The sequence below is a fragment of the Orcinus orca genome, chromosome 16, assembly GCF_937001465.1.
Source record: "Orcinus orca chromosome 16, mOrcOrc1.1, whole genome shotgun sequence".
Classification (NCBI taxonomy): domain Eukaryota; kingdom Metazoa; phylum Chordata; class Mammalia; order Artiodactyla; family Delphinidae; genus Orcinus; species Orcinus orca.
In genome coordinates this window covers 53,693,185-53,716,477 of record NC_064574.1, presented here as the reverse complement: position 1 = coordinate 53,716,477, position 23,293 = coordinate 53,693,185, and the positions used below count along the sequence as shown (strand labels likewise).

Sequence of the window (23,293 nt, the reverse complement as noted above, 5' to 3'; positions counted from 1 at the left end):
ACTTCCCCTGGGAAGCCTTCTCACCCCAAGTCCCCCATTAAGGGGTCCTTGTCTTTTCCCAAGCTATATGCCATGCCGTGAAGTTGCCTTTTAGAGTATCTCTCCTACCACTGTCCATAAACTCCCAGAGGGAGTTTGTCCACTATTTTAACTCTAGTATGTAGCACTATGTGTATATGTGGATATGTATGTAGGAACTCAGATATTTGTTAAATGAATGAATGAATGAGCAACAGAATGAATGGAAGGCAGAGAGCAGGGAAGAAGAGGGGGAGACAATAACATGTATCACAGCAAAGGTTTACAAGGATTGTATGCTGTGGCAAGGGACACTTTAAACAAAATGTCAGGAACTGCTCAGCACTTTTTATTTCTTTTCTTAATCAATACTGCCCCATCTCAGTACTTGCTCCTGTCTCATTAACATTTATCAACAAGCTCGATGATACGTGGGCTTTTGCAATTGTTTCCCCACTCTGAATATTAGTTCATCACACAGGCAGCCCATTTAGCATCGGGTGAGAACAAAGGCTTCTTCTAATCTGTATCCCATGGGTGACACCGGATTTATCAATGTCATTCCCAACCCAGGCCGGCTGGGGCCCTCCCTCCTCCTTTGGAGCTGCATCAATTCTAAGAATTCTTCATAATCCAAACTGACCTTCCACCTTACTCTATCATGCCACCCTTTTTGTTGAGAGAGGAGGGTCCTTCCCCATCCTGCCTGGCAGTGATGTACAAGCAAGTAATTTTCGTCCCTTCCGTGGGGCAGCTATTGACAAGTACTGAGTGTGTTTCAAAGCCCAGAAGGAGCTGCATTTGCAGAGTGAGGGAAGGGGGCTCTGGGGCTGATCAAGACGTCACCAGGTATTTCCTTCCCTGCAGTTCCATTAGGAGAGCTGTGGGCATCTGTCACAGGCCAGCCCAAAGCGGTCTCGAAGTGACCCTCTCAGCTTGCTCCCTGGCAATGACCTCGTTACACTCAAGCTTTGGCTGAGAAGAACCTAGAGACCTCAGGGTTAGTGGCTTTTTATGTCTAGCCGACCTATATCACTTGTTATCAAGTGTACCCTACGGCCCCGTGAGCACGAAGAGACTGTTTTTCTGCACAGGTGGTTGGTAATTTGGTTCTCAGAAACTCACACCGCTTCTCTGGGCCTCCTTCCGCGGAACTGAGACAGCATTTGTGTTGTTTCAAAGAGCCTCTGACATCTGGTAGATTCCAAAAAAAATCACCACTTAAAATTCGTCTTCTCTCTGGATTTTATTTCATCCGAGACTTGTTTTCCTTTGCTGGCAGTCTGCGGAACCATTGGGAAGAAGCATCAAGGGTGTTGCTCTGTTCCTGTGGTCCCACCTGTTGCTCACCTGCATCTCTGATCATGGCACCTCATGATTCCAGCTCATGGCTCGTGGGTCTTAGGTTGGGAGGGGGAGGGCTAGGGGACTGCAGACACTGCCTCGGGAGGAAGAGAGAAAAGGAATCTAAACAACCGGGTCTTACCTTGGTTGTGGCTGGTTAGGAAAGCACGGCCCCAACAAAGCACAAATTGGACAAAGTTTTTCACACTTACCTCTCAGCCTCCTCCATCCTAGGCCAACACCAGGCTCTCTCACCCTCTGGGACGTGCTCATCTGTGAAAACCCCTCCTCCCCCACCAATATCTGCTCATCTGGAAGGAAGGAAGTTTCAGTAGGCAGAATCCTAAGATGGCCCCCAAGATTCCCACCCTCTGTTGTCCATGTCCTGCATAATCTCTCCTTGAGTGTGGTCAGAATCTGTGATTAGGTTACGTGGCAAAGGGGAAGGGATTTTCTGATGTAATTAAAGTCCCTAATCAGTCTACCAGGAGTTAAAAGACAGATCACCTGGGGTGGGCCTGACCTAATCAGGGGAGTCCTTTAAAGAAAGTGAAGTTTCAGAGAGATTCACCCCTTGGCCTCCAAGGAGAAACAGAGGGTGATGCTGTGAGCTGCCTGTGGAGAGGGGCAGCCTCTAGGAGTTGAGAGCCTCAGCCCCACAACCACAGAAACTGAATTTGGCCAACAAACTGAATAAGCTTGGAGGAATACCCCAAGCCTCATATGAGACCCCAGCCCTGACTGACACCTTGATTACAGCCTGTGAGACCCAGCTAAGCTCTGCCCAGACTCTTGACCCATCGAAACAGTGAGATAATAAACGGGTGCTATTTTAAGCAGCTAAGTTTGTGGTAATTTGTTACCCAGTAATAGAAATTTAATATGGAAGTAAACTAACACTTTTGATCATCGATGGAAGTTACTTCCATTCCCTCTGACTTAATCATCTTTATTTCCACTCTGAAAAATGGATGCTCTTAACTCCATTTGTTATAGATGAGGCTGAAGCCCAGGAAAGCAATGGAATTTAGCAAAGGCTGCCTCACTATCTGGCACTTGAGATAGAACTCAGCCCCAAGTCTGTACAAATAAAATCCACAATCTTTAAAACACCAACTAAGTTTTGCCCCTCTCCCTAATCCTTACTCTTCAGAAACCTGTTCCTTTGATAAATCCCAACCAAATGTTCAAAGTTGCTGAACTCCTAATTTTGACAAAATTTAGTAACTAACCCCCCAAACCAATAATAATAATAAATAGTACTTTGAGCCCATATGTTTCAATCACTGGGATATCCCCATAGGGATAGATGATAATATTATTGTTGTTGTTGTTATCTCCATTTTACTGATGAAGCATAAAAAGGTAAAGATCACACAACCAACAAGCAGTAGAAATTGCACTTGAACCCAAGCAAACTAACATCAGAGCCCTGCTTTTAACCATTACACCATACTGTCCTCCAAGAACAGTCTTAAGTCTGACATTCTGAAACAAAACAGTGCCCAATAAGAGCTTGGAAATGAACATATCTTCTGAAGGCTAACGGAGTAGAATTCACTTCAGAACTTGGGAGGAATCAGAAATAAGTAACTGTATTTAAGTGAGTTCTTCTGTGTAACTGATGGGAGCAGCCAATGAGGCTGTTCACAAATATTTTGGCTCTCCTTCCAGGCACATGGAAGTTAGGCATGACCATGTGATCTATTTTGTCCAATGAAACATGAGCAGAGGTAACTCATGTCATTTCCAGGTAGAACACTTAAGAGACTGTAGGATTCCCCTGTGCTGGTTATCAAGGAGACACATGCAGATGGAACTTTCAAAAGCCTGGACTCCTGAGTGACTAACAATGGACACACTACCCCCAAAATGCCCAGATATACACTAGACACATAACATGACCAAGAATAAACCTTGCTGTACTGAGCCACTATGATTTGGGGATTGTTGTTACAACAGCATAACCCAAACCATCCTGACTAATACACTGTCCTAACTAGGGCTTCTTACCCAAAGCAAAGGCATTTTTAAAGTTAATGACATTGTAAATAATAGAGCAAATACCAACACAATCTGCCACTTTGTTAGGCTAACGAGCCCAAACAAAGCCAACAGACATAAGTTAAAAGAAACAAATCAGGGCTTCCCTAGTGGCGCAGTGGTTGGGAGTCCGCCTGCCGATGCAGGGGACACGGGTTCGTGCCCCGGTCCGGGAAGATCCCACATGCCGCGGAGCGGCTGGGCCTGTGAGCCATTGCCGCTGAGCCTGCGCGTCCAGAGCCTGTGCTCCACGACAGCAGAGGCCACAGCAGTGAGAGGCCCGTGTACCACAAAAAAAAAAGAAAGAAAGAAAGAAACAAATCATTATATTGAAAGCAGAACTGTCAAAAGAGGCACAACTGACTAATTTAGCGATTGGTGATGAACATCAGGCAAGACACAGATGTTGTCATCATCATCATTTATTGTATGCCTAATTGCACATAATTTCTGACTAAGGAAAACACAAGGTGTTTAATCTCATCATCTATAGTTCAGAGAAGTAACTCTCCATTTTTTTACCCCTTCACTCTGGACTTATTTATCCAGAAATGTGTCAGGCACTGGGCTGGGTGCTGGTGACACAACAATGAACAAGGTAGGTGTGCCTTGGCCCTTGAGGAGCTTATTGCTATTGGGGGAGAAAAAGAAAAAATAATAAAGTCTATGATGAGAGTAGCAAGAGGCTGAAGTGGAGAATAACAAAGAGTCCTCTTCATAAAAGGGGTCAGGAAAGACCTCTCTATGGAGTGGACATTTAAGCTAACACTTAAAGGATGAGCAGAGGCTAGTTTGGGGAGGAGCAGAGGAAAATCATTCCAGGCTAAAATAACAGGTTCTGGGGTAGGAAAAAGATTGCTGAGTCCAAAGACCCAAAAGGAGGCCAGGGTGACTGAAGCAGAGTAGGCAAAGAAGAGGAAGCAGGAAGGAGGTGGAGAGGTGGGCAGGAGCCTGAAGGAGACCCAAGGTCTGGCTTTTTTTTTCTCTATGCAGTGGGAAGCCAAAGCAGGGACCTTAAGATCCCTTTAGCTTCCAGGCGGGAAATGGGTTGCTAAGGGTTGAGAGCAGAAGCAGGAAAACCAGTTAGGAGACCACTGCCATAGCCCGGCTGAGATATGATGTCCTGTCCTGGCAGCAAAGATAGAGAAAACAGACAAGTTGAGATAAAGTTCAGAATCACAGGACTTGCTGATGGAAGAGGGCAAAAGAGGACAATGCCTGGTTTACTGCCTTGAACAGCTGGGTAGCCAGTGCACTATTTAAGGAATGGGGAAGGCATGGCTGGGGCACAGAGAGGGAGGAGGACGAAAAGAAAGAGTTTGCCTTTGCTGGCTTTGGACGTGTTAAGCATGAGATGTTGACTTTGCTGACAAGCGGAAAAAAGAAAGAAAAACACTGGATGTGTAAGCTGGTATTCAAAGGAGACAGAGATGGACCTTTGAGGGTCATCAGCCAAGGAGCAGCAGCTAAAGCTATGGAAATGGAAGGGCCAACCTAGGAGCAAGTCCAGAGAGAGCAGAGGACAGTGTCTGGACTAGGCTGTGAGAACAGCCAACGTTTAAGAGGTGATTGTGTTGGACAAGTAAAGACCTGACTGAATGCCATCCCGCTCCCTCCCAACCCTGCATCATGCCAAGAGGGGGCTCAGCCTCTGGGGACTTCCAGTGAGCTCCCACGTGTCTCTCCTTCTTCTGAGACCTTTTCCAAAATCCTCCTTCCATACTTACTGAAACAGGATTCTCAACATATGTGCCTTTTCCTCCCCCACCCAGTCTAAACAAAAACTTTTGATTATGAGAGGAATAAAGAAGCCTTCAGTGTCTGTCCTGCACTGCTAATTAAATCAGATTTCTTGTTATTCACACCTGGCAGTCTAATTTCTTCTTTCTCCTCTCCCAGCACAGTCGTAGCCTTAATTATTGACCTTTTCACTCTTCTAACACCACTGTTTCCCCTCATCTTTGTTCTCAGGAAGTTCTGCTCACACGATTATCTGCTGGTTCCTCACCTGGGGATAGAAATTATTTTCTGTGGACAAGACCTCCCCTTCTAATCTCAATCAGAAAGCCAGAGATCTCTGTACATCAAATATTAAATTCACGCTCGACAGATCATGCTTCTGGTTTCTTTCCTGCCAGCCTGTGGATGAATAGGTTTATATCCTTCACAGAGATGTCCCACCAAATTTTCACGAAGTTGGAGTTTCCAAGTGTGATAGTGATAGTCACTCCTGCTCCTTTCTCCTGCTCAAAATGCAGCAGGAGAAAGTGTTACATCATCACATTTGCAGAGTATGCATCTTGTTCTCAGGGCCACATTTAAGGGAGATAGACAAACTAACAGGCATTCAGAAAATGGTTGCCACAATGGAGAAGAAAATCAAAGCCACACAAATAAGCAATGGTCAAAAGAGATAGAGATATTCAGTCTAGAGAGAATATGCCAGTGCAAGGGGTCAGGAAAAACGAGACCTGCAGTGTGTTTTTGCAAATAAAGTTTTATTGGAACTCAGCCATGTCCATTTGTTTACATATTGTCTATGGCTGCTTATCATGCTACAGTGGCAGAGCTGAGTAGTTGTGACAGAGGCAGTCAGGGACACAAGGTCTATCTGGCTCATCAGAGAAAAGGTCTGCCAACCCCCGCTCTGGAAAGAAAAGGGAATGAGGGAGGGAGGAAGGGAGGGAAAGAGGGGAAGAGAGGAAATATGGCTGTATTCCAAATATCTATTGTAAGAAAGAGGAATTCGATTTGTTTAGCATGGCCCAAGATATCAAACAAGGAGCAACAGATTTGAAGTTACAAGACAAGAGTTCAGCTGAAGATAGGATGAGCTCTCCAGCAGGCATGGAATCCGCACCAGAAGGGCTGCCTGGAGCAGTGAAGATGATGTCGCTGGATGTCCACATGTGTCAAGTGGACTAAGGTCCCCCAGAGACATGCAGGTTTGCTAAAGATTTTGCCAAAGGAAGCATGCAAGTTGAAGAGGTTTTGAAAGGCACGGTGTGGTTGGAGAAAGGGCTGTGGCTAAAGAGAGCAGAGAGGAGAGATTATGGGGAGGAAGGACAGAATGACGTGGCCATATAGTGAGGAACTTTACAAAAGATGGAGGTTTAACCATGTGATGTGTGACATTACCTCTTCTATGTTCTCCTGAAATCTTCAGTTAAAGCAATATTCTGTCAATGTTTCTGGGGTTGTATTTGTGGAGATTTCTAGGAGGGGATGTGACGTGGCATTTGCCTTAAGGAAACAGCATATTAGCCCAAAGAGACCTGGGTCCATTCCAGCTGAATCCAACCCTTATAGGTATGTCAGAGATGCCGGGAGGCCATTCTAATCCTGCCAACCCTGAGGCCATAGCAGTCTTGGAAAACATTATCTGGCTTATTAACACGAGCACTTAGCTGAACACTCAACATGAACCTTGCCAAAGTGAAGCCACAGGAATACATTTTTTAGATTTTTCTTTCATTTCAGATCCTTCTTAAGAATTGCTAAGGCTCAACCACATGTGGAAGATTCCAGGAGGCAAAATAATTTCTGAGCTTTGGGATTTCCCTGAGGATGGTCCAAATCTGTGAAAATTTCATAGGAATTCTCCAAACCCATACAATGTACAACACTAAGAGTGAGCTGTAAAACTATGGACTTCGGGTGACTATGATGTGCCAGTGTTAGGTCCATCAATTGTAACAAATGTCCCACTCTGGTGAGGATGTTGATAATGGGGGAGGCTGTGCATGTGCAGGGCAGAGGATATATGGGAAATCTCTGTACCTTCTTTTGATTTTGCTGTGAACCTAAAACTGCTCTAAAAATATTGTCTTTAAAGAAAATTTTCATAAAAGTTTCAAACAAGAAGGACATTGAGGACATAAGTTGGCTCTGGGTTGGATCCTAGGAACTCATGGATCTTCAGCAGATGGGAATTGTGTACCCCACATGCTCACACCCTCGTGGGCTATTTCTATTACACTCAAAACTTAGTAGCGGGCTTCCCTGGTGGCGCAGTGGTTGAGAGTCCGCCTGCCGATGCAGGGGACACGGGTTCGTGCCCCGGTCTGGGAGGATCCCACATGCCGCGGAGCAGCTGGGCCCATGAGCCGTGGCCGCTGAGCCGGCGCGTCCAGAGCCTGTGCTCCGCAACGGGAGAGGCCACAACAGCGAGAGGCCCGCATACCGCAAAAAAAAAAAAACTTAGTAGCTTTGAACCACAATAATTTGTTATTTCTCATGATTCTGTCCGATGGCTGGGCATTTCCTCTGCTGGTCTCACGTGGGCTCACTTGTGTGTCTACATGCAGCTGGGGGCTCAGCTGGGCTGGAAGGTCAACATGGCCTCACACGCATGCTTGGCAGATGGTGCTGCTGGTGGCTGGGAGCTTGGTTTTTCTTCATGTGCCCTCTCATCCTCCAGAGCCCTTCTCCACATGGCCCCTTGAGCAGAAGATCCAGGGCTTACTTGGTGCTGGCTTCCAAGAGAGCAAAAATAAGAAGCTACAAGGGCTCTAAAGGCCTAGGACCAAACAACAGACACCCTCACTTCAGCCGCATTCTATTGGTCCAAGCAAGTCATAGGCCAGCCCAGGTTCAAGAGGAGGGAAATAAACTCCACCTCTTAATGAAGAGTTTGCAGTCACACTGCAAAAGGGCATTTGTGGGATGCTGCTCTCATCTTTGGAAAATACCTAACAAACATACACATAAACACACACACAATCCTTTATATGCAACCATCCCTCCAGGTGCATCCACTGCCAGCCAGAACCTAAACTTGACAGTACTCAATGGAAGAAAGAAATTAGAGTGTCCTACATGCCAGTTCTCCTCTTGCTTGACATCAGCCCCATCATAAGCAGACCCTATCAGAGTTTACATCCCTTGAGAAGCATTGTAATTGATCTTTGGATCAATCAATAAGTATTTGAATCCACAGCAACAGCCTGCCCATAGGAAATGTTCAGCTCATGCTAGGATTTTACCTTTCTGCTAAATCATGCTGAAAGAACCACAGTGAAACTTTATATTCAAAAAAATGTTCAAAGCCCCAATCAGTAACAGGTTTAACAGGATGCATCTCCTAATCCTTTCCTTTCATCACAGACATCTCTTTTTTTTTTTTTAGCCTACGGGCCCCTCCCTTCTGTTGAGACTTGCACCTTTTCCTACCCCAGTCACATGGCTCTGGTGGGGGCTGCCATGTTCTTACATGACTCCGCCCCCCTGTCCACAGTTGATTGGTTCAGGGATGGGCATCTAACCCAAACAGGCCAATCAGAGTTCTTCCCTCAGGTTTGTTTTTCCTAGCTGGAACTGGGAAAATATAGACATGCTCTGTGATGACAGGAACTCTGGAGTGAGACAAAGAGGAGCATTTGTGGCCACACTCCTCACCTTATGGAGAAAGCCAGTCCCCACTGAGAGAAAATTGAGGTGATATGCAGACAAAAGCAGACACAGAGATGGAGAGAGAGATCTGGTAATGTGTGAGTCCCTGGTTCCTACAGCCCAGCTGCATCCCTGTCTTTCTGCAGAATGACTTCAGTGACATGGGAAATCATGCCTCAAAAGGCCTCTTGCAGATGCCATGCCCATAGCCCATTGGTACTCACCATTCTAGTACTGCATGCACCCCAGACTAAAACTCGCCATGTTGGCCTTCTTCCCTTCCTTGAATCACTTCCCCACTCCCTTATGGGTGCTCCCTGGAGTAACCTCTCAAATAAACCACTTGCACTCCCATCCTTGTTTCAGGGTCTGCTTTTTTAATATATATAAATTTATTTGTTTTATTTATTTATTTTTGGCTGTGTTGGATCATCATTGCTGCACGCGGGCTTTCTCTAGCTGTGGTGAGCAGGGACTACTTTCGTTGCAGTGCGCGGGCTTCTCATTGTGGTGGCTTCTCTTGTTGCGGAGCACGGGCTCTAGGCATGCAGGCTTCAGTAGTTGTGGCTCGCGGGCTCTAGAGTACAGGCTCAGTAGTTGTGGCGCAAGGGCTTAGTTGCTCCATGGCATGTGGGATCTTCCCAGACCAGGCATCGAACCTGTGTCCCCTGCATTGGCAGGTGGATTCTTAACCACTGTGCCACCAGGGAAGTCCCTCAGGTCTTTGAGGGCAAACCAGACTAAAGCATAGTCCCTTTTCTTACCTACACTAGTAAGACGTGGGTTTCTGTCACTTGCAACCAAGAGTTCTGACTATTACCTTCTGTTGGGATGATTCCTATAATGTGTTTGGAAATTTCTCCATCTCCACTCTAGTAACTATGTCATAAACATGTAGAGTTCTTAACAAAGTTTAATGGGATTCTTGATCAACCGTAAGTTTCACAAAATGCACTGCACTTCTGTAACAATTCCCAGTAACTGATATAACTGCCATGCAAAAGAAAGTAAGAGTCAGAGACGGCTCTACTGGGCTGGCAAAGAAGAATCTGGTCCAGAATGGCATGGGTGGGAGATGCTTCTGGAACTGTGGTACCCTCAAGCCTGCATGACCCACTGCTGAGTACTAGGACAGCTTGAAAACATAATGGCCAGGAAGAGACTTACTCTCTCCTCCATATTTCATCTTCCACCCCATCCAAAGTGCTCAATAAATATTTGCTAAAACAGATGATGGATTTATACCTTCCAAACCAGAGCTCACCAAAGAGAAACCAAGATACACTGCAATGCTGTGACCATAAGCATTATAGTGACTACAATTAGAATTCTCTCTAGCCAGCCACCTCCACTAAGCTCTGTTGATTACACAAAATGTTGCACTTTGGGGAAGTTTCAGTGGCCATGGTGGATTGCTGCATGACTGCTGGCTGTTTTTTATGTGTTTTATGTGTTTTTATGTTTTTCCAGAATATTGAGATATATATGTGTTGTCCCTAAAAGGGCCTAAGTGATTAATATACAATTCCCAAAGAGCCAAACTACTTAGTACCAGTATTCACATTCCCTTGGAGAATCTACATACCAGGGACTCAGAGTTCTCTCCTGACCAAAGAACGCCTGGCCTCGGACAGTCCTGATCCTGGTAACAACAGCTCCCTTCCAGGCCTGGCTTCCCCAGAGTAGCATACGTTGTTCTTTGCCACCAAGGGTATCCAGGGATGCAAACTAAAGATAATGATGTTTTATTGGCCCTCAATCATCTGTCTTTTCCACGTGTCGGAAGGAGTGCCAAGTCCAATTTGTCCAAGCACAAAATAGCATATTGGCATCATTAGATCAGATAAAGAAACTATCGGTAGCAATTTATTATTGTACTGAAAGTAACTAACATTTGTTGAGCACTTACCAGTACTAAGGACCCATGTAAGTGCTTACCTGCTGCATTAGCCAGGATAGACTAGGTTATGCCACAATAACAAATTAACCCCAAAATCTCAGTGGCTTGGCAACAGAGGCTGACTTCTCACATTCCATGTCCACCACGGGTTAGCTGGGGACTATGCTCTATTTGGTCACTCAGAGACCCAGGATGATGGAGACTCTACCATCTCAATGCAAGGCTTCCACACTTACTGTGGCAGGGGATGAGAGGGTGAGATGGTTATGCACCAGCCCTTGAAAGCTTCAGGCTGGAAGTCATAGATGTGGCTTCCACTCAAAACACATGGCCCACGATTACAAGGGGACTGGGAAGTGAGGGGGTGCATGTAGATATCCCATGAGCAGTAAGCATTCCTGTCAACATGCGTCATCTCATTGGAGCCTCACAACCTCAGGAAATATATCATTACTCCTTTTTACAGAGAAAGAAACAGAGGCACAGAGAGGTTATGAGATTTGCCCCAAGTGTAAAATGTAAGCCCAGAGCAGAGATGTGAGCCCAGGCCTGCAAGCTGCAAAATACCCTCAACTGCTTCGCTGCATACTCATCACAAAATTCTACAAAATTCCCTTTTATAGCAAAACACCATGCTAATTAATAAGAGAGGCCAAGTTATGCAAATACAAAATGGAGCACCCCTGACACACCACGTCCTCACCCCAAAAATTCAACCTAAGCAAATACTTGGAACAGAATTATCAGGCAATTTCAGGAAGAGGGAAATGGGTCATCTCCTCTGGGTCTGATATCCAGCCCACAGTCCACCCACATCAAGATAAAAACCTTCTGAAAACTTCACCTGAAAACCTAGGCAGACTGTCACCTCCTGTCACTAGAAAACCCACTGGTGACATCTTTATACAATTCACAGATCTCTCCAAAGCTGCAAAGGTAAATGTCATCCATGTACCTGTAGAAAGCAGCCACAGGCATATCTGTTAGGAGACTGCTGTCATATCTGGATGAGCAGCTGAGTGAAGATGCTTCCAACAGGCTAATTCCTCCCAGCCTGCAAAACTCAATTCTAGCACCACCTCCTCCAGGGAGCCCTCCTCCTCCTGGCTTCTCCAAGTTAGGACCCTCTCCCTGTTCTCCTGTGTCACCTCCCATTCACACCTCTGGCAGGACCCCCCTTATTTGTCTGCCTGTCCCCTGGACTCTGAGCCACCCACAGGCAACCTTGACATCTATACTTCTGTGCCTCTGGCACCTGACACATAGTATGTGCTCAATAAATGTGGGGTGGATGGGTGGATGCTTAAGCCTGTTCCCTTGGGGAATTTAAACCCTTGTGTGCAGCAAATGTGTAGCCAAGTATTAAAATTACAGTCCCAGCCTCACTTCTGCTGTGTGGCCTTGGAGAGGTTCTATAGCCTCTCTGAGCTGTTTATTCAGCTACAAAGTAAAAACCATCTCATAAATATGTTGAGAAACGTTAAGTGGAAAGCAGAGGGTATTGAAACAAAAGCTCATACACAAATGTTCACAGCCAGATTATTCACAATAGCCAAAAGGTGGAAACAACCCAAATGTCCATCAGCCGGTGAATGGATATATAAAAATATTATTCAGCCATGAAATGGAATGAAGTGCTGACACATGCTACAACATGAATGAACCTTGAAAACATGGTGCTTATTATAAGAAGCCAGACACAAAAGGCCAAATATTATGTGATTCCATTTATATGAAATGTCCAGAATAGGTAAATCCAAACAGACAGAAAGGAGATAAGTGGTTGCTAGGGGCTGGGGGAGGGAGGAATGAGGAGTGACTGTTAATGGGTATGAAGTTTCCCTTTGGGTGATGAAAATAGTCTGAAACTAGATAGTGGTAATGGTTGCACAGCACTGTGAATGTACTAAATGTCACTAAATTTGTCCACTTGCAAATGATTAAAATGTTTTTTTTTTTTAATCTCAAAGAGAGATCTGAACTCCCATGTTTATTGCAGCATTATTCACAACAGCTAAGGTATGGAAACAACCTAAGGGCCTGTCAATGGATGAACAGATAAAGAAAATGTGATACTCTCTCTTTCTCTCTCTCTCTCTCTCACACACACATACACACACACACACACACACACACACATACACACACACACACACACCACTGAAATATGATTCAGCCTTAAAAAAGAAGGAAATCTTGTCACTTGCAACAACATAAATGAACATGGAGGGCATTATGCTAAATGAAATAAACCAGAGAAAGACAAATACTGCATGATATCAGTTATATGTGGAACCTGAAAAAAGAAATGGCAAGCTGAACTCATACAAACAAGAGTAGAATGGTCTTTTGCCTCCCCATATAAACTTTAGAATCAGTTTGTTAATAGCCATGAAATAATGTTGCAATTTTGATTGGGACTGCATTGAATCTATAGATTAAGTTGGGAAGAACTGACATTCTGATGATACTAAGCCTACCCATCCATGAACATGAAACATCTCTCCATTTACTTAGTTCTTTGATTTCATTCAACAGAGTTTTCTAGTTTTCCTCATATAGATCTCATACGTATTTTGTTAGATTTACGTTAAGTATTTCTCTACTTACATATATACACATACATATGATATATACATAATTAAATACATTGTTGTTATTACTAGTGTGAACAAACTATTACCTGTTAGATCAACTAAACAGAAGGGAAACAAAAGTTTTAATTTTACATTTACCTTTACTTATTCCTTCTTTGATGTTCTTCCTTTCTTTATACAGAAACAAGTTTCTGACCTATAAAAAATGGTAAATTTTATTGTTATTGGACCACAATGATTTTTTGTAATTCTTATAGGGAATTTTCAACTAATAATCTTTCTAGGGTTTCAAAAAAATTAAATGGGATAGAATAGATGATGTATATACAGTTCCCAGCCCTCTGGGCACTCAATCCACAGTGGCTGTTTCCATAGTCATAATGAACAGTAATTTGTTCTCCCTATAAAAACAGGCTATACTGAGTAAAGGAAAGCTCCAATCTAATTTGTTCTCCAAATGTTCACAATAGTGGAATTCGTGTAAGAGTCCAAAATATTTCACACTGTTTGTCTTTTTTTATCGTGGTAAAATACACATAATATTTAGCATTTTTTACCTTTTTAAAGTGCACAGTGCAGCGGCATTAAGTGCATTCACAGTGCTGTGCAGCCGCCACCACCATCCACCTCCAGAACTTTTCCATCACGTCGAACGTGCCAACTCATTACGCTCCAGGTGTTCTAATCCACAGCAGAGCTGGAGCAGAATTATCAATGTGGACTTTGATCAACTGCAGATAAAAAAAAAAGGGAGAAAGTGGGAGCAGGCCGTGAACTCAGCGATGTGAGCGTGTGAGGCACTGGGGACATGACGGGGCCCAGGGCCTTAGCATTGCTGCTGCCCGTCCTGTTGGGCTGGGCCGGCTGCCACCCCATCCCAGGAGGAAGAGCTTCCACAAGCTGCTGCTGATCTCCTTTCATGGGTTCCGCTAGGACTACGACCAGGACGTGGACCACCTGGCCGGGAGGGCGTGAAGGCCAAGTACCTCACACCGCCCTTCATGACAATGACCTCCCCGTCTCACTTCACCATCACCTCAGGTAAGCTCCGCCCTGCAGCCAGGCCATGATGTGGGCGGAAACCCCGCATCCGCAGTTCCCTGAAACAGAGCTGATTCTCAGTCATCTCTGGGGAGACCGAGGCAGCCAATGCCACTTGGGGTCACCCCCTGGAAGAAGCACTAGCTTAGAATACTAAGGGATGCACAGGGCTGTTTCTAGAACCCATGGCCTGCAGGCAGAATGGGGACCACGGCTGCAGCCTCCTAAGGGATCTCCCCAAAGCCCGGGCCCAGCCTACCCTCCACCCTACCCTCCACCCTACCCTCCACCCCGCCTTTCACATCGTGGCCGGTGATCTTTTTAAAAAGTAAATCATTAAAAGAATTTTATAAAAATAATAAAACATTAAAGTTTAAAGTAATCAGTTAGATCAGGTTACTCCCCTGCTTAATACTGGTGCATTGGAGGGACACGTATGATCTTTGAAGAGAATTCAAATTTTGTCTTTCAGTGATCCAGAAGGTCCCCATGGCCTGGCCCCCGACCTGCTCTCTCCTGACCTCTCTCATCTCTCTTCCCCTCACAAGCTTCCCTCCAGATCACAAAGGTCCCCTGCCTGGGCCTCCAACCAGCTCCCACCGGCCTCAGGGCCTTTGCCTAAGCTGGTCCCTCCAGCTCACCTGAAGCATGTTATCCAACAGGGGAGACAGACAGACATTAGACAAGTAAACACACCAACAGATGCCATTACAAGTTAGAGAGGCACCAAGAAGAAAGAGAAGAGCTTCTCCAGGAGAAGACAGCAAGGGCAAATTGACTTGAACTCAGAGAGGCAGGGAAGGGTTCTCTGAGGAAGGGGCAGTTGAGCTGCGAGTGAAAGAGACCTCAGGAGTCCAGAGGAAGGAAAAGCATTCCAGGCAGAGGGAACAGCATGTACAAGGTCTTTGTGACAGAAAGGAACGTGATTGTTCCAGAATCTCAGTTGCCACTAAGCAAATAAAGAGATTCCAATCTAAAAGAGAGACAGAAAGACATTTACACATTACTATACATAAGACAGATAACTAATAAGAACCTGCTGTATAGCACAGTGAACTCTACTCAGTACTCTGTAATGGCCTATATGGGAAAAGAATCTTAAAAAAAAAAAAAAAAAAAAGGGCTTTCCTGGTGGCGCAGTGGTTGAGAGTCCGCCTGCCAATGCAGGGGACACGGGTTCGTGCCCCGGTCCAGGAAGATCCCACGTGCCGCGGAGCGGCTGGGTCCGTGAGCCATGGCCACTGAGCCTGCGGATCTGGAGCCTGTGCTCCGCAAAGGGAGAGGCCACAACAGGGAGAGGCCCGCGTACCGCAAAAAAAAAGAGTGGATATATGTATATGTATAATTGATTCACTTTGCTGTACAGCTGAAACCAACACAACATTGCAAATCAACTACACTCCAATAAAAATTTGAGAATAGGGACTTCCCTGGTGGTGCAGTGATTAAGAATCCGCCTGCCAATGCAGGGGACACGGGTTCGAGCCCTGGTCCGGGAAGATCCAGCATACCTCAGAGCAACTAAGCCTGTGTGCCACAACTACTGAGCCCGTGCTCTAGAGCCCTCAAGCCACAACCGCTGAGCCTGCACACCTGGACCCCATGCTCTGCAACAAAAGAAGCCACAGCAATGAGAAGACCACGCACTGCAAGGAAGGGTAGCCACGGCTCATTGCAACTAGAGAAAGCCTGTGCACAGCAAAAAAGACCCAACGCAGACAAAAAATTAATTAATTTTTTTAAAAATAAAAATACTTGGCCCTACCACATAACAATTAAATAAAAATCTTTGACGATGGGGGAAAAAAAGGAAAAAAAATAAGAAAAGGAGGCAGTCAGGATGCAAAGGATTCCACTACAATAAGACTAACATTAGCTTCCATTTCTCAAATGTGAGCCTGATGCAGGGCTCTGTGCCAGGTGCTTTGCCTCCATTATCACCAGTACGATACTGCAAAGCAAGCACTGTCCCCGTCCACAGGTGAGAAAACGATGACTCAGCAAAGCTGAGTAACTGACCAGTCACTCGGTCAGAAAGTGGGAAAGGAGAAGCCAGTCTAGGAACAATGGTGTCCCTGGCCACACAAAACTGGTTCTGCCCAGTTCTGAGCTGGGACTCTGCAGACCCCTCTCGCAGGGCAAGGAGGGGTGCTGGTAGCATGAACCTCACCCCCACCCAGAGAGCCACTCACTGGGGTCCGAGGGCAGCTCTAGGAACCTCTGACATGATGGGCAAACTGCCGGTGCCTTCTTGCTGGAAGAGGTTTTCATCACTTCCACCTGACTCTCAAAGGTGCGTTTGAATCAGAAACTCAAAAAATAAAGCTGAGCAACCACTCAGAGAGAGATTGCTGAGAGAGATTTTCCTACATGTAAACTCTTTGAGAGGCAAGTCATTCGGGAACTATTAGCACCAGGAAGCAGGGACTAAAGAGCCCTTTTCTGGAGAAAGCGAACGCCACTTTCCAGGGGCATTAACTTCATAACACTTAAAAGATCTCCCATGGGCAGACTCTGGGTCCCTGAATGCTGAAAATACAATGGGCACAAAATATTGTAAGGTAAGGCACACTCACCTTTTATTTATTCCCAGAAGGCTTCTGATGAGAAGATACAAACAGTGAGAGCAAATTTTTTAAATTACAAAATCCCCCCAACACCTCTCCTACATTCACTGCCAGCAGGGAATGGAAACAGGTACAGCTTCAGTGGAGCGTAATTTGACAACATCCCATACAATTACAAATGCACAAAACTTTCTTATTTGGCAATTCCACTTGTAGGACTCTATCCTACCATTACATACTTGCTTGGTGGAAAATGATGTACATACAAAGATATTCATTACGTTAGTGTTTGTAAGAGCAAAAGAAAATAGAAACAACGTGACTATCCATCCAGAGGGGAGTGGTTAAGTAAAATGCTGGACATGCATAGAATGGCATACTCTGTCACCTTTAAAAGAAAAACTGAGGAAGCTTTTTGTGTCCAGTAAGAAATTATCTCCAAGATGGATTAAGTGACAAAAGCAAGATGCAAAGAATATGTGTAGTATGCATATGTGTGTGTGTATAACATGTGTGTATATATGTGCATACAATTGCTTATAGATGCACAGAGGACCTCTAAAAAGAAGAAATTGGTAACACTGATTCCTCCAGGAAGAGGACGAGGTAGAAGGGAGACTTTGGATTGTACATCCTGTGTACCTTTTAGATCTTGGACCATGTGGATGTATTGCCTATAAATAACAAAATTTATATACATAAGGTACTCTTTTTAATTCACCCCTTATAGAAAAACCATGTTCCTCTGTCCCCCTTATTTATAACCGACCTGCCATTTATTGAGTTGGTGAAGAGTCACTGCTTTAAAACGGGTTTTGCAGCCTCAGCACTACTGACATTTGGGACCAGATGGTTCTCTGTGGTGGGGGCCATCCTGTGCACTGTGGGATGTTGGACAGCATCCCTGGTCTCTATCCTCTAGGTGCCAGGAGTGCCCCCTCCTCCCACGGTGACAACCAAGAATGTCCCCAGACATTGCCCAAAGCTGCCTGGGAGACAAATTGGCCCCCAGCTGAAAACCCGTCTTTTGTTAATATATATATAAATTTATTTTATTTATTTATTTATTGGCTGCATTGGGTCTTCGTTGCTGCGCTCAGGCTTTCTCTAGTTGAGGCAAGCAGGGGTTACTCTTCATTGCAATGAGCGTGCTTCTCATTGCAGTGGCTTCTCTTGTTGCAGAGCACGGGCTCTACGAGCGTGGGCTTCAGTAGTTGTAGCACGAGGGCTCAGTAGTTGTGGCTCGTGAGCTCTTGAGCACAGACTCAGTAGTTGTGGTGCACAAGCTTAGTTGCTCTGCAGCATGTGGGATCTTCCCAGACCAGGGCTTGAACCTGTGTCTCCTGCATTGGCAGGCAGATTCTTAACCACTGCACCATCAGGGAAGTCCTGAAAACCCGTCTTGAGTGGTTGAACCACTACCTGGCTTACAAAAATGCTCAGCAAGTACCACGATCATCATATCCTTCGATTCTCATAACAGTGATAAGAAGTCAGAACAACTGAGATATCCAAGGTCCATGAATGTACAAATCTCTCCTGAGGTCCCACAGCAGCTGAGGGGCAGAAGCAGGATTTGAACTCAGCCCTGGACGGTTCCAGACACTGGTCCTCAATCCTTGCCTCTAGCAGGCCTACAGCCCTCTGGTGTCCTTCCTTCTAATTAAGTAGTCCAAAGGTATTCCAAATACCTTTAAATGTTGCACATCCTCAGAGCTCCCAGGCAGCGGGTAGACACCCTGAATATGTTGTATTAATGACATAGATGCCACCCTAGAACCAGCAAAAGCACCAGCACTTATCTTCATGAGCTGGGCTCAAGCCAACCTCTGTCTGACTCCAGTCCACTGGAAAAGCATCATCCGTAACAGAAAAAATAATGGATAAAAATTGGTGCTGCCAGCACCCAAAGACCTCTTCAGATTCCAGGGGTAGGCCTGACACAAAGTATGATAAAAGGGGCTCTCTGGGCCCAACGACTAATTAAATGGAGTTCTTACGAACACCTTGGGGCAAGTTAACTCAGAGGAGAGGTGAGGAAATGATGCTGCTTCCCTGATTCTCAGCTCAGCTGCACAAGGAGGCAGCTCCCATAAGGGCTCAGGTCTGAGAAGCCACGTAACCACCCCTCCAAGCTTCCTAGACAGAGTCCAAGGGGCCAGGGACCAGGTGGTCCCAGGCAGGGAGCACGGCAGGGAGAGGCCATGCCCTGGGCATAAGGCTTAGCTGACTTGGCTCGTTGGGTCAGAACTCTGGGCCCCCTGGGTCCACATCTGGGCAGCAGGGCCTCTCCATGCCTGGGGGCTGTCAGGTGTGGTGAATAGCTGAGCCCTCACCCCAGAGCTAGAATCACATGGACCCTCATCGGCTTTCCTGATGCTGGTGAAGAAAGTCTTCCTGGAGAATTTTTAGAGGGCTTACAATGTATTCATCCTTTCAGTAGACGAATACTGTTTGAGCATCTCTTGTTGGGCCAAGCAGTGTAGACGGTGGCCAGCTACACACTTACATGTCTCCAGGGTCTGGCCGTCTTTCTAGGGCTTGACGCACAGCTCGGGCTCCCACCCTTTCTGCTCCCAAATCCCACAGATCTTTTGATGCGGGTGTTTCCTTCTCTCTGGAGTTCCACCAGAGTAAAGGACAAACAGCCCCTTTCTTGGGGATCCTTCCACCTCTTTCCTTCCTCTCTCAGGGAATCAGACAGGAGAGATTTGCTCTTACTCCCCTGGGTCCCCCCCAAACCTTCCTCTACACCCGAACTCCTCCATGGCTCCCACAATGGGCTGAGCGTGTGACACCCCAAAGCCAGAAGGAGTCTCTGCTTTCTCCACTTTCTCCCATGGCATCCTTTCCTCGGAGCATGAAAAACAAAAATCCTGACTGTTTGAATGAAGGAAAGAATACAGGAGAGAGGATTTTAAAAATAAAGCTGACTATTAATTCAAAATATCCTACCTCATCATCTCTTCACGTGAGAAAATCTTTGCATCTTTATAAAGGGTGTGTTTTTCCTCCAAGTATTTGGCCCCCAGCACCACCTGCAAGACAGTGGAAGTGGGGCCTCTGTCTAGGGTGGAGGCTCCCAAGACCTGACACTGGGGGCGATGTTCTCCCTCCAGCTCCCAGGGCTGGGCACTGGGCAGGTCTGCATGTTGCTCAAACTGCTCTTCTCTCTCATAAGAAGGGCAATTACTTCCTCCAAGGTAGTTTTCTCCTTCCCACCTGGCTCCATCCCCCACCCTTCATCATCCCCCACCTCCATGTACACACACACACACACACACACACACACACACACAGAGAAACACACACACACAGGGGTCTTAGCCACAGCACCTGGTAGTTCCTTAAAATGGAATGCCGTATTCATTTTCTATGGCTGCATAAAAATTAACCACAAACTTTGCAACTTAGAACAACACCCATTTATTATCTCTCTGTCGTCAGGAGTCCGAGCATAGCTGAATTTAGTCCTCTGCTCAGGGTCTTACAAGGCTGCAATCAAGGTGCCGGCTGAGGTGGTGTCTCATCCGAGGCTCAGGGTCCTCTCCCAAGCTTACGCAATTGTTGGAAGACTTCATTTCCTTGCAGCTGTAGAACCCATGGCAGCTTGGGTCCAGACCCTCTGCTAAGAGCACACCTGAGGAGGTCAGGCCCACCTGGGATAATCTCCCTTTGGATTAACTCACAGTGAACTGATTAGGGCCCTTAGTTACATCTGCAAAATCTCTTCAACTTTTCCATGTCCACTGGTTAGAAGCCAGCCACAGGTCCACCCATGTGCAAGGGGAGGGAATTATACAAGGTGTATATAACCGAGGCAGGAATCTTGGGGCCATCTTAATTCTGCCTACCATGAATAGGTCTTGGATGGGGCCCAGACAACCAGGGGGTGAGCATCAGTCTTTGTGTAAAGGCAACAGGTAACAGGATGATGCCCCAGCATGGAGCTCCAGAAAGCCCCAGAATTATGGTCTAACCCTGGAGGCCTAGGGGCTGATGCAAGAGGGGCACTGACTGGCCATGGAGGCTGGACACCCCACATCACAGTCTCCACATCCATAGGAGACCCTCTCTATTGCTTAGACAAAGGCGATGACAATGAAGATGATTTTGAAGAAGGAGGAGGAAGAGGAAGATTATTAATTTGAAAGTACTTATACTAATCTCCTAGGGCTGCCATAACAAAGCACCACAAACTATGTGGTTTAAAACAACAGAAATTTATTGTCTCACAGTCTAGAGGCCAGAAGTTTGAAATCAAGGTGTTGATAGAGCAATACTCCCTCTGAAAGCTGTAGGGAATCCTTTGTCTCTTCCTAGCTTCTTGTGGTTCGCTGGTGATCTTTGGCATTCCTTGGCTTGTAGATGCATCCCTCCAACCCTCCATCCAAACCATGGAGTTCTTCCTGTGTCTCCGTCTTCACATGACCATATTATTATAAGAACACAGTCACTCAGATTAGGGGCCCACCCTACTCTAGTAGGACCTCACCTCTACAATGACCCTGTTTCGAAATAAGGTCACATTCTGAGGCTCTGGGGTTTAGGACTCCAACATATCTTTTTTGAGGAGCACAGTTCAAACCATAACACATAATTAATTGATAGTTACAGGCATGGCTACATCCAGATCCTCAAATTATATCATCAGAACGATCAAGCTCTCTCTTTACTTCTCCCTCTCCTCCTCTCTATTTCTCTTTCCTAAGAGTGACCACAAAATTCCCAAGATTGACTCTCATTGGATCAATTTGCTTCTCAGAACCAATCTCTGTGGGGGGATGGAATGATGCTGACCACCCAAACTGGGACCACATGCCCACCCCCAGGTCAGGGTGGGGAATGGCAAGTCCCACACAAACCACATCACCCATTGTGGGGGGATGGTAGTGGGTCCCAAGTGGAAAGTCAGGGACTGTTATCAGAGGGAGGAACAATGGAAGAAGGACTGGCAGAAAGCTCAGTGATCTACCACCCAGCCTGAGCCCAACAGCGTGGGGATGGGGCGAGTTGCAGTCGATGACCCAGAGTACTACTGAGTCCCAAGAAACCCCAACTCCATCCATGGGGCTGCCCACAGGGCACAGCCTCCCAGTGGATTCAGTGACCACACCTCCCAGCACTGTCCCTCTGTGTCACTGAACTCTGTCATAATTTCCCTCAGACCTTGCCAAATGAAAAGCCATTCTCTGGGGGTGAGCAACTCATTCTGCTAGTTTAAGTCACGCAATTCCCTCTCCCTCTCCAGAAGCCTGTACTTACTGCTCCATCACTGGTAATGACAATGAACATTTTTGCAATCACAGTTTTTATTGCAAAGTGATTGAAGACCAGCAAGAATAAGTTATGCTGCTGAAACTATGGAAATCCCGCCAAGCAAATAGTGGGTGGATAGGAAGTCTTATGGCAGCAGCTTGTATTTCCTCCCCCAAGGAACTGACTGAAAATAAGAAGCCATCACCACCATGTTTCAAACAAAAGCCATGATATTATAATCTGACAATTTTAGATCTAGTCAAATGGATATGGCCCAGGGGTGAAAAGGAGACGTTCCACAACGAGACAATGGTCTAGAATAATGCAAGTGAGGTCCTCAAAGTTCCACATTTCCTCTTTTCTTGAAAGGACACTCTCTGGCATGCTCAGGGCTCATGGTGGCCAGAAATAAAGTCTCTCCCAGTTCCAGAACCCCCAGGGCAACCCCAAAATTGGAGCAACCACTTATAGCTGTGTAGACCATGTGCTTCACAATTCTGAAAGGGTTGTTTTCATGAATACTATGTGGATGGTGTCCCCTGAAGGTGTGCAGGGCACAACTTGCACAAATGAGCAGTCACTTATATTCTATCTCAAAATCAACTTGTAAGAAGTAAAAATTCCTCAGAGATGTTGTAATCAGTCATGAGTCCACCTCTCCTTCATGGGACAGAGCAAAAAAAGTGTGGCGAAATGCGCTTGGATGATCTTTAAGACTAGATCAGGGTTTCTCAACGTCCCGCTATTGATATTTGGGGCCAGATCCTTCTTTGCCTTGGGGGGGGGGCTGTCCTGTGTGTTGTGGAGTGTTTAGCAGCATCCCTGGCCTCTACTCACTAGATTCCAGCAGCATCCCTCTCCTAGTTGTACCTATCAAAACTGTCTCCAGACACTGCCCCATGTTCCTTGGGAGGTAAAAATCACCCCCTAATTGAGAACCTCTGGACTAGATTGTAATATGCAAATCACATGTAAATCAGAGAGCCAAAGGTCACATACATGATACTCTAGCCAGTGAACAAAAAATCTGAAAGAAGTAAGAGAGGTAGGGAAAGAGAAAGGAAATTAAATTCCTGCTGCCGGTAACAACACAAGCCCAGCAGATGTTGTTGGAAACCCAGTTAGAAGATGCC

At 45.9% G+C, this 23,293-nt stretch overlaps 1 pseudogene; it reads left to right on the top strand.

The window, feature by feature from the left end:
- Window positions 1-23,293, top strand: part of LOC101271105 (ectonucleotide pyrophosphatase/phosphodiesterase family member 7-like) — a 77,408-nt pseudogene that overhangs the window by 37,217 nt on the left and 16,898 nt on the right.